At 33.9% G+C, this 12,907-nt stretch overlaps 1 protein-coding gene across 3 annotated transcripts in view; it reads right to left on the reverse strand.

Annotated features, from left to right (window-relative positions):
• Positions 1-12,907, reverse strand: part of LOC122510056 (4-coumarate--CoA ligase 1-like) — a 41,626-nt gene that overhangs the window by 13,413 nt on the left and 15,306 nt on the right. Inside the window, exons 6-8 of one of the 3 annotated variants that reach the window (XR_006302410.1) lie at positions 3,889-4,468; positions 3,500-3,697; positions 2,946-3,410 (exon numbers count right to left, since the gene is read on the reverse strand). The exons of 1 other annotated variant lie outside the window; for it this stretch is intronic. The gene's annotated coding sequence lies outside the window, so the exon portion shown is untranslated. Of the gene's footprint in view, positions 1-2,945; positions 3,411-3,499; positions 4,469-12,907 lie in introns of those variants that run through there. One more of the 3 variants, XR_006302409.1, reaches the window with a different exon arrangement.

A 12,907-nucleotide genomic window follows, 5' to 3' on the forward strand; every position in this document is an offset into this window, starting at 1 on the left:
GCACAATATCTAGCTTCAGTTTTAAAAAAAGAAAAATTTGTTATCTAAAGGCACCACAGCTTACTTTTATCGTGACAGAGAAAAGAAATTTTGGAAGTATTTTACAAAAGGCGATGAGCTTTCATTAGTATATTGTTCTGACATTGAAGGACTAATAAATGAATTGAAACCAAACGTATATGAAGATCAACATTAGAGGTTATCCATTGACTCTTCTAAAAGAAGTCTAAAGGCAGTGCTAATTCATAACACTAATGTTTTTGCTTCAATTCCCGTAGCCCATTCCACTGAACTTAAAGAAGATTATTAAACTGTCAAATTAGTTTTGGAGAAAATTAAATATAATAAACACAATTGGCAAATTTGTGGGGATTTTAAAATTATAAGTATCATGTTGGGCCAACAAGCAGGTTTTACGAAAACACCTTGCTTTTTATGTTTGTGGGACAGTAGAGATCGAAAAAACCATTACGTACAAAAAGAATGGCCCAAAAGAACATCCTTTACACCAGGTTCCAAAAATATTATAAAAAACCTCTAGTTGAACCTACAAAGGTAATTCCACAACCTTTACATATTAAATTAGGGGTAATGAAACAGATTGTAAAGTCTTTAGATAAAGAAGGGAAACGTTTCAAGTACCTGGAACAAAAATTTCCAGAGATATCTGATGCTAAATTAAAGGAAGGAATTTTTGTTGGGCCTCAAATTCGCAAACTAGTAAAAGATGAAAAATTTATCACAGTAATGAGTAAAAAGGAGAAAGCTGGATGGCTTAGTTTTAAGGGAGTTATTGAAAACTTTCTTGGCAACCATAAGAGCGAGAAATGGGAACTAATAGTGAATGGTATGATCAAAAACTTTCAAAAATTGGGATGCTTGATGAGTTTGAAGCTCCATTTCCTACATTCACATCTAAGTTACTTTCCAAAAAATTTAGGAGACTACAGCGAGGAACAGGGAGAACGGTTTCATCAAAATATTAATGAAATGGAGAGCAGATATCAAGGCAGATGGGACGTAAATATGATGGCTGACTATTGTTGGATGCTAAAAAGGGATATTGTTTCATAAAGAGTAAACTTAAAAAGAAAACCACTGCACAGGTCTTTCGAAGACAAACAAGTCCGTTACCATAAACAGACATAAATGAAAATTACATTATTTTCAAACGGACATATTGATTTTTCAAAATCTAATTGAAGATTTGTTATCATCGATCCGAAAAACCACTGAGTACCCATTTTAAAGCAAAATAAATCAATTTTCAAAAAAATGACCGCCATATAATCAGCGATCCCAAAAACCCCTATATACCAAGAAAAGTGAAAATCCAACAAATTTTTAAAATTTGGCCGACATATTGCATTCGCCATTTAAAATTTTTAAAAACTGACTGCAGATTCGTAATCAGCGATCTTAAAAACCCCCGAGAAACAAGTTTGAGACAAATCTAATCAATTTTTTAAAAATGTTGTATTTTACATAAATTACATAAAATCTGACATGTTTTTTGAGGTTAAAAAAAAATCCTGATGTGATAGAGCAAATCTGACTTCGGATTCATGTTCAGCGCATCAAAATACATATGGGTATGGTACTGTGGACTTTCGCGCAGGGTACTTTTCTTTTTTTGTGGGGCTGTGTGATGGTACAAATGAGAATGATCCAGTGATAATGGAAGTTCTTACTGACGGTTCTGAATTGTTCAACGAGAAAAATTCCGATCAGGCCAATATGCCAGTTGAAGAAAATTGTACAGCTTCAGAAAATAAACAAAAATCTTCTGAAAATGTATCTGCATCGAATAATGTTTCAAACCAACTGACCGAAAATAATTATGCAAGCTGTTCTATCGTTTCTAACTCAAAGAGCTCAGATAAAAATACCTTGAACAATATTCTAGTTTGTTCATAAGCAAAATTTTCAAAAAAATTAGGTAAACCAAAGGAAAAACTGCCATCAGTATTGACTTCAGACACTTGGTTAAAAGTGATGCATGAAAAGGAAGAAAAGAAACAATTAAAGTTAAAAAAGAAAAAAGAAGCAAAGACACTAAGGTTGAACAACAAGGAAATGAAAGAACAAATTAAATTAACAGCAAAAACGATAAAAAAAAGAAAAACAGAAAGTACAAAAATTATTACATCAATCAGCGAAATTTAAAAAATAGTTAAAAAGTAGATTGATCTTTAAAAATATTTGTTTTTAAGAATATTCATTTAAAATTAAACGCAAATAATAATTGAGTTGTGATTTATAAAATGTTTATATTTTTCGTTAATGAATTAAAAATATCTATTTACTTTGTACTTATTTATAAATATCCTGCAATTTAAAATAATAAAATATTACTGTTTTTACAAACTAACCATCTAATAATTATTGTGAGTGATTGTTAAATATTTTTCAGGTGCATTGAAATAATATTCGTTTCCATTAAATTTTATATTGACTTAAAATGATGTTTTCTGTGAAAAAGAGTAAAATTGCACAAAATTGGATATATTTGCCTTAAATATATTCGCTTTTATTCCTTGTGTGCATAAATTTTCTATTAGTTTTTGTTACTGGCCAAAAATAGTACTACGTGGCCACAACTGGAGACAAAGTGGCCAAAACTAGCAAACTTAACATTTTTATACATTTATAGTTTTATTATATTATAAATATTTTTTTAACCCTTAAATATAACAAATTTAAAAACTAGAAATAATAATTAATCTATAAATGAGCGCCGGTAGCTAACTTTTTACAAGTAACATAAAAAAAATTGTCCTGAAAATTGTGAAAAAGCTAAAAGTGGCCAAAACTGGTGCATCTACCCTACATAACTTTTTAAGGTTTTAAAAGAAATCATAATTATCGCTCTAAACTTGTTCACTGTCAGCTTCATTATCAGTCTCCTGTACATATGTCAATTTTAATAAATCGAGTACTTGCCTTGGAAGTTTTTGCTGTTTTTTTCTGTAACTTTCTCTTACTAGTTATCAGCGGATCAGAGCTTGATAACAAAAATTAAAAACATCGACATTTTTTCCTTAATTTTCTTGCATTATATTCTCTATATTTCTTAAAATCTTTATTGTGAGCTTCTTGTGCCTCTTTTCTGTTAATTGTCCTATCGTCCACAAAGCTGGAGATATAATTTCTAGTCTATGTATGAGATATTTGTGTACGGTAGGTGGCATATAATACCATGGATATTTTTCAATTAAGTATTTAGCCGTGTTAAGTGTAAATTCTCGAAACTTTGAAGTATGGATTTTATATCCAGAAGATACTGTCATCGCAATAGTGTAAAACTTTTTATTTAGGCCCACATCTACATTTGTAACTTTAGCAGAAACTTGTGCGTTTTGAATTAAGCGTCACGCAGTATTTCCATCATTGGTATTTCTGAATCCCGGCTTAGGACAATTAACAATTAAACCACATCGTTTTTTAAATTCTCTCTGAATTTGATATTTATATTGCGCAAAAATTACTTTGTACTTACCTTGAGCTTGCCATTTTCTAATGGGTAATTTATACCCTACATGTAAAAGACATTTAAACAAGCGAATCCATCCATGTAATATTGATAAACCAAATTGCAAATTCTCTGTATTTATTTTTCTTTTTATCACTTTGTCAATATTATTAAATTCTTTTGATGTTGCACCACAAATAAAGCATTTTTGCGTTGAAGTTGTTTCTGCAACAGCATTGCACACTTTGCCATTTACCATACAAAAAATTAGTTCGTGATTTACAACTATTTGTTTCTTTACATTTACAACACTGCTTGGTTTGAAATTTTTAGTTTCTTTATCTATTCTATTTTTCTCCTGAACGGATGCATCAGTAGACTGTTTCATAAATTCGATTTTTAATGGTGTATAATACCTTATGCATGATGGGCGCGTGGGTTCTGCTATACACTTCTTTTATTTGAGACTAGGCGTAATGGAACTAGACAAGTAAGAAATACTGATGAATCAGTGTCATTTGAATCACAAAATGCTTGTTTATAAGAACTATGATCTGAAGAACCATCAAAGTCCCATTTTGACAACAAACTGAGCTGATTTAGTTCTTCTTTTTTAAGAGATTAAATAATCGGTTCTATCGATAAAATTAAGCGTTCTACAGTGTGATCTAGTAACTCCTGTAATGGAACAGAACACCAAAAAATATACTGCACCCGGTCTTGACTCTATCTCAAATGTGATCCTTAAACGTCTCCCAATCAAATATAGAAATTTGCTGAGTTCCTTTCATCTTCTCTCACCATCATGACAAGAGAGTCGGTACCTTCTTCTTATTTATACCAGTCAATAACTGGAACATCTTACAAGAATCGACACTTAGTGATTTTCTATCACGAAGCAAAATCGAATCCAGGATAATGAGACAAATTATTCAGAACAATCCAATCAGTCATAGAAACAAAATAACATTACAGTAGTGGAACCTGATGCTTTTTCTGAAATAATTAAATATTAGTTTATTTAAATGTCGATTTACGTTCCTGTGATGTCATGGTAACGACGCTTGCTTAGACGAAAACGCGGCAAGGAAGCAGGTGTGGATTCGATCACTTTTGGATCGTACGTCGATATTGTGTTATCTTATTGTTAAAATTTTATTGTCGACTATATACAGTCGGGTCCCCATACTGTTACATTTTCAGAAATTTCACACTTCTCCAGACTCAGCTCTGTTATGTGCTCAAATTATGTTTACTGCGCACCTTTCAGGAACATAAATATATACACCTCAAGTTTGGCCTAGAAGTATATGCACCCTTTTCCTTTGTCTTAAGAATACGGCCCTGAAAATTAGTGACGTAACGTGACGTCACCTAACACTTCTGAATTTGGAGGTTATGCAAAATCATAACACTACTGAGGACATAACAGTTTGGAATCTAACAGTATGGGGACCCGACTGTACTTCATTTGTTAAGAATTGTTGTAATTAATGCTCGAATTAATGTAACAAGAATAGTGTGAGTGTGGAATTGGCCAATTCGTCAACTGAGAGACATCGAAATGTAAGTAGATAATCTGATAAAATATATCTTGATAATTATTTCACTGAGTTCACCCATTCTACCCCCGGGAGATTATTCTTATTTGGTTAAAGTAAATTTAATTCTATATTTTATTTACTGTCGACCTTCAGTCGACTGGCGTCCGCGGTTTTTTATATATTGATATTATATTTCTGAACCCACACTACAAATTTAATTTATTCTTTTAATATATAACTAAAACTCATATTTAAAAGAAACAACAAATTTAACATAAAAGGTTTCAACTGTATTAGTTGTAACCATAATAGCCCTTTTCTTCCCTTCTTTTCTTCCAAAGAGTCGTGTCTACATTAATGTGTATCTGCCTGAATGGCAGATATAATTTATATCACAATTCATTTGTGTTAATTTTTATTCTACGGTATATGCTTGTATAGGAAAATGAATTCTACTGAATGTTATAAGTATCCAAAGAGTTTAGAAATAGGTTTAATCTTTATATATATAGTTGATTTTTTATTCCGTTGTTGAATTTTGTTAAAATTCTTTTAATCGATTATCGGAAGAGTAATAAATGAAACACTAATTCATTAGTTGTGTAACGTTTCGGCGTCATGGTTTGACATTATCATCAGGTCACTTTATTAAACAATGTTAGTTTACAAGACATTCCAAGAAAAAACATACATATGCTGCCGCACAAAATAGAAAAGTCTATAACTGACATGCACTTCCGAAAGCAACATAGCTCCGATTTTGTTGAAACTTGGTATACTTACGTAATTTTGTGCCCTTATTACGAAAATCATAGTGAAAATTGTCGACTAGGTCATCTTCATGGTAAAAACCATAAAAAACACCATAAAATGTGGTTTTTGCGTTTAACTTGCAAAAAACGCAAAATTTCAAAAAATGTTTCATACAAAAGTTGTAGGTCCTAGAAAAACACATCTTTTCTCTCCTATACGTTTTTTTCCAATACTAAATACTTTTAAAAAAAATCGTAAAAAACCAAAAAATATCATAAATTTGTCTGAACCATAAAAAATATCATATGACTGATGCTTTATAATACATTTACCGACCCTGGCCGTCCCCCGGTTCAAAACAGGAAACCAGTTAAAGGCTCAGTCTGGCTTAAGCGTGCTTGATCAAGACCTGGTAGGGCCAAATTCAAATTTTGATCAAACTGAAACTTAGTGTTTGCTGATCCTCCGTCGACATAAAAATTAGAGTATATGTATATTTCAGATTTATTATTGATTACTCTTCTTACTTACCATAGTGGCATTTGCTGCTCCTCTGTTGATTTGAAATTTAGAGTACATGTTTATTTCAGTTTTTCATACTTACCATAGTGGCGATTGCTGCTCCTCCGTCGATCTGTAAATTAGAGTATATGTAAATTTCAGTTTCATAATTGATTACTCTTCATGTTTACCATAGTGGCTTTTGCTGCTCCTCTGTCGATCTGAAAATTAGAGTATATGTATATTTCAGTTACATAATTCATTACTGTTCATACTTACCTCAGTGGCGTTTGATGCTCCGTCGACCTGCATAGTAAAATTTATATTTCTTAAATTCTATAATTGATTATAGTGGCATTTGCTGATTCTCCTTCTATTTGAAAAGCAGAATGGATGAGAAGTATAATTTAGTGAAATTAGGTCGTATTCTGTTAAATCGGGAATCCAGTTTGGAATGGGTTCGTGCTGTTGGGTTAATACCTACAGAGAGATACTGCCCTAAGCATAAAAAACCATGACATTATACGAAAACAGATTAGTCTGTGGAGAATTTGTTTGTCGATCGAACAAAGGGACAAACGTTCATTCCAAAACTGTGGCAGAGAATACTTGGTTTAAGTATTCTCATATCCTTGTAGCCACTTGCATTTTCATTACATACTCTTTCTCTGTTGGCCTCAATTTTGAGCAAACTATTAGGGAAAGCAGTATCATCGAAGATCAATCTGTTTCCACAGAAACTATCGCCGACCGATTTTCATTATGTCGAGGAATCTGCATGATTTCCCTTGACAACGAATTTGAATTGGAAGGCAAAATTGGCGGACAAGGGAAAGTTGTGGAAATCGACGAATGTAAAATCGGTAGGCGAAAGTATCAACGTGGTAGAGTTGTCAAAGGATCCTGGATTCTAGGCTTCATAGAGCGAGGTAGTATTGAAAACTATCGGTTGGAGATCTGTCCTGAAAACAAAAGGGATAAAGGTACCTTATTAGAATTAATCAAGAAACATGTGTTAGTAGGGACAGAGATCCACACTGATTGTTAGAAGGGCTACTTCGATCTTGAAGCTCATGGGTATGTGCATTTAACAGTTAATCAGTCTTTTGAGTTTGTAAATAGTGAAACTGGTGCACATACCCAAAATATAGAATCCTCATGGCGGTCAATGCGACGTTTCTTATCTCGGGGTGGAATTCACAAAGACAAGCTGGATGAGCACTTGTGTGAATTCTTGTGGCGACGCCGAGTTAAGAAATTAGCTGGAGACCCATTTAATCAATTGATCCGGGACATAAGAACAGTTTATCCTGGCTATGTTCGTTAGATATCACGTTCGTTAGCCACTCGACATATTTATGTAGTCCATAGAATGGACGTTATATTATAAGTTACTTGTATATAGACCTTTAAAAACGTTAAATATAAAAAACAAAAAAAGTAAAAAAACAAAAAAAATACAAAAAAATTGCACTTCTAAATCCTCTTTCCGACCTCCTTGTGGTGAATTGCGTGAGTAGGTAGAATTTTACCGAAACCAATGGAAAGAGGCAACATCTCCAACGTTTCCCTTTAAAAAAGCCCTTTTTCCGGTGGGACGGAACACTACAAAGCCCGGCTTCGCTCCTGTCGTAGTCCTTTTTTACGTAGAAAGAGAGTCAAATTGACTTTCTTGTTGGTATTAGAAGGTACTCAACCCGGACCCAATGCCCTTTCAAAGTTTCCCTTTAAAAAAGCCCTTTTTAAAGTGCCTGGTGGGACGGAACATCTCGGAGCCAGGCGACGCCCGGCTTCGCACCTGTCCTCGTCCTTTTTTACGTAGAAAGAGAGTCAAATTAACTTTCTTGTTGATATTAGAAGGTACTCAACCCGGACCCAATGCCCTTCTAACGTTTCCTTTTAAAAAAGCCCTTTTTAAAGTGCCTGGTGGGACGGAACATCACGGAGCCAGGCAAACTAAGTTTCAGTTTGATCAAAATTTGAATTTGGCCCTACCAGGTCTTGATCAAGCACGCTTAAGCCAGACTGAGCCTTTAACTGGTTTCCTGTTTTGAACCGGGGGACGGCCAGGGTCGGTAAATGTATTATAAAGCATCAGTCATATGATATTTTTTATGGTTCAGACAAATTTATGATATTTTTTGGTTTTTTACGATTTTTTTTAAAAGTATTTAGTATTGGAAAAAAACGTATAGGAGAGAAAAGATGTGTTTTTCTAGGACCTACAACTTTTGTATGAAACATTTTTTGAAATTTTGCGTTTTTTGCGAGTTAAATGCAAAAAACCACATTTTATGGTGTTTTTTATGGTTTTTACCATGAAGATGACCTAGTCGACAATTTTCACTATGATTTTCGTAATCAGGGCACAAAATTACGTAAGTATACCAAGTTTCAACAAAATCGGAGCTATGTTGCTTTCGGAAGTATATCCATGGCAGTATACAAATATGTGAGATTTTATTTTCAACGCTTAATTATATTAAGCAATTTATAAAAATATTCGAATATCTTTGAAGAATTAGCTGTTACGATTTTCGTCAAAGCAACATTTTTATCAGAAAGCTTTGTAGAATAATAAAATCGTAACAAAAAGTTGCCACAATGAAAGTTGATAGTATACATCTTCCTCCACGGTGTGGTGAATTGCTCGAGACATCTTGCAGGTCAAGTTAAACTTATTCGACTTGCATATATAGTAGAAAAATATGGGATGAAACTATTCAATTGGTTAACTCTTTTTATTGTTCTGATTAATGTAGCAGAATAATGCCAAGAAAAGAGATTATGTAAATGTAAAAGAAGATGGTTTAAGAGTGCAACTACAAAAGAGGTTAATTTTAGGAAATTTAACTACAATATATGCTGTTTTTAAGGAACAACATTCGGATATTGAAATAGGTTTTAGCAAATTTGCTGAAAATCGCCAACAGCAATGTGTCTTAGTTGGTCCTAAGGGCACGCATGCAGTTTGTGTATGTCAAATACATCAAAATGTAAAATTGATGGTGTCTGGTGCAAAATTACAGCAATTGTCAGAACCTGGTGATAATTGTCATATGACATAATATGAAGAAATGTTAAAACAAATTATTTGCGCTGTGCCTAATGAAGATTAGCTACTTTTAAAAGTGTAAAAAATGTCTAGATTTTGAAAATCTGAAGAAAATTTTACAGATAGATTTTGAAAGAAATGGTGTTCAAGAAATTTCTTTTAATGAATGGAAAAGCAATGATTGTTGCCATGTAGAATCAGGAGTTTATTCAGTCGACAGATACATCGATACATCAGACGCACGCTTAAAATCTTTAAAAACGCACATTTTCATCGCAAAATCTAAGGCAAAGTTTTTAAAAAATTGCAAAAATAATCTAGAGAACAATGGTACTGAATTTGTTGTAATATTAAATTTTGCGGAAAATTACTCCACAGTAATTCAAAACGAAATCCAGGGTCATCACTGGAGTAAGACAGAAACAACGGTGCATCCATTCGTTGTTTATTGTAAAAAAATGCAGTTATCGAGCATGAGAGCTTTGTAATAATTTCAGATTTTTTAAATCATGAAGCAAGTACTGTATATTATTTTATAGCAGGACATAAATTATTAAAAATTATTTAAAATAATTTTAATTATTATTATTATTTATTTTAATTATTATTATTTATAATTATTATAATTATTATTAATTTTTAATTATTTAATTATTTAAAGAATAAATTTGGTCCTAAAATTTAAAAAATACAATATTTTTCTAATGGAGCTGCTTCCCAATATAAAAGTAAATCAAAGTTTATAAATTTAATTTATCGCAAGAGTGATTTTAACATCGATGCAGAATGGCATTTCTTCGTGATATCACATGGAAAAAGTCCATGTGATGGAGTAGAAGGAACATTGAATAGATTAGTAATTACAGCTAGTTTACAAAGACCTGAAAATAAGCAGATAATTACGCTAAAACACTTATGCGATTTGGGTGTAAATAGTAATTTGAAAATTACTTTTGAATTCTGCAGATCAGAAGATATTCAAAAAGGATTTAGTAGAAGATCGACCTTGCCTGGGACTGTGGTGGCTGAGGACTCTCGCAGTTCCTCCGGTGACAACCTTTCGGGCCCACCTCTCACCCAGGTGAACATGGCCACCCCATCTCAGGATAGTCATCCAGATAGTCAACAACCTGGTCAAACAATTCCATCAAACCCTGATATGAAAACACTATTTGGTTTTCTATCGGGTCAATTTTCATCTAATGGCCCAAAGTCGAATTCACAAACTACTACCGCTACACAAACGATAGATTCTGCTCGCAAAAAGAGAAATTTAAACACACCTCACTTGGAGAATTCAGCGGCCGAGCGTTTTTTTAATTTTGCTAATTTTAACTCACACAAAAAACCCTCTTTGGAAACAGGAAATCAATCTTCTCCTCTTAACGATTTTGAGAACACAATTCGCTCCGCTTCTAATTTCGATCCTAGGGGTTCTTCTCAAATTATCAATGACATCGCTGATTCAATTCCTTCGACTTCCAACTCTGTCCCCGAAGAAATCTCGCAGGAACCCCTGGACGTGATCTGGCAGCAAACCGATCTCGTGTGGCACAATAGTCAAATCAAAAATTCTAACACTTCCCCAGAACATATCTCTCCTCCATATAATCTTTTGATGGAAATCACCGTTCAAGGTAGAAACTTGGGTAGGCTTGATCCCATGAAAATAATTGATCTCCTTACTTCCTTTATTCACGGTGATAAAACTATTACTAGAAGCGGTAAGAATTAAATTAAGATACAATGTAGCGACTTAAACTCACCCAACTCCCTGATTACCTCTCGTGATCTAATTCAGGCCGGTTTCAAGGTATTTGTTCCTGATTCATTCCTTAGGAAAAAAGGCTTTACGACTTGGTTCCCCTCAACTCGATCTATTAAGGATATAGTGGGCGTTTGTTCGGCGAGCGATCTAGAGCACATTACGAGTATTAAAAGATTAGTGGATGATAATAATGTCATCTATGACAAAGTCGAGTTTACTTTTAACATTCCCACAGTCCCTCGTAATACTCGCCTATGTGACTTTATCATCGCCATCACACTTTCTATTCCACGTCCGCGCAGATGTTATCGCTGTCAGCGATTCTGCCTAACGCTGGACATCATCATCTATTTACCTAAATATGAACACAACCCTACTTGTAAAAATAGCAGGGAAGATCATTCTGCCTCGTCTTCCAATTGTTCAATTTTTAAACTGGAATTTGGCATCCTTCACCGTTTTACAACCGTTTTTACAATCGCGATAGAGAAGAGGCCAAGCTTCTCTTTTACGCAGAGAACTCAGATCTCTATAATACAGTGGAATCCAGACCGGATTCTTCTCTAGTAGAAAATTTTAGTAAGAGTTAAAATCTCAATCGTGATCCACCTGCTTCTAAAATAGGACCCCCCACTCCACGTGGGGTCCAATCGAAGCCATGGATGGGCACGATCCAATGAACCCAAATAATTCGGTCGACTTTATAATGAAATTAAACCAAAACAAAAGCTCTTTAATTACTTCCATGCATGATAAACTGACTGACCCATTTCTCAAAAATCCCTTGATTCTCAAAGTCCCTTGAGGATTGTACAGCCGGAATTAGCATATGTCCATCTCATTGATAGAATTAAAGCAGCTCTAGGATAATCTGGAGCCTACATCTCTTCAAATCTACCTGGAAATCGTAAATCGAACCCCTTATGGTGGGACATTGATTGTGATGAGGCTCTAGATAGGAGAAGAACATCTCGGAAAGAATCTCTAATTTCTCAAACTGATGAAAATCGAATCAAATTTAAAAAAGTAGATGAGGAAGTTAAACGCTTCCTTCGCAGAAAAAAGAAACTCTCCTTCACGGACTTTTATAATTCCTTATCCCCCTCCATGGGTTCAAAGGAAATTTGGGGCAAAGTAAAAGCTTTCGCCACTTCTACTCAACCTTTACGTACGGACATTAGCAACGATTCCAACTCTCAACAATTTAAACAACTTCAAGCTGAATTAACACAAGAACATATTAAACGCACTCATCTTCGGTTTGTCTCAGGTATAAATGAAGATAAACACCTCAATGAGCCTTTTTCAGACTTTGAATTCAACTTAGCTATGATTCACTCCAAAAAAGACACCACTCCTGGCTTAGATTCCATTTCAAATGCGATTCTTAACCATCTCCCTCCTAAAACAAGAAACTACCTTCTATTCCTATTCAATTGTTTCTTTTTAACATCAAGTTTTCCTCTCAGCTGGAGGGATACCAGAGTGCTTACAATTGATCTAAAAGACGCATTTAGCAATATACTTCCCTCTGCTATCCACAACCGTCTTATTAAGCTACATACTCCAGATAGGCTGATTAACTTCTTTTCATTCCTTACTGTTTCGACAAATCTATTCTTTTCATCAGATGACGACAATTTTAAGAGGGCCTGGCCTTTTACAGGGCCTGGGACTCTTCATCTCTCCTGGAAAATCTCAGTTATATTCTCTCGAAGTAGTGAAAGGTTTAAATACATCTTTATTTACTTGAATGGGTTTAGGATCGCAGTCCAGAATGATCACTTGTACCTTTGCATTTACTTAGACAGAAA

Source organism: Leptopilina heterotoma, unplaced genomic scaffold (genome assembly GCF_015476425.1).
Source record: "Leptopilina heterotoma isolate Lh14 unplaced genomic scaffold, ASM1547642v1 Lhet_66, whole genome shotgun sequence".
Classification (NCBI taxonomy): domain Eukaryota; kingdom Metazoa; phylum Arthropoda; class Insecta; order Hymenoptera; family Figitidae; genus Leptopilina; species Leptopilina heterotoma.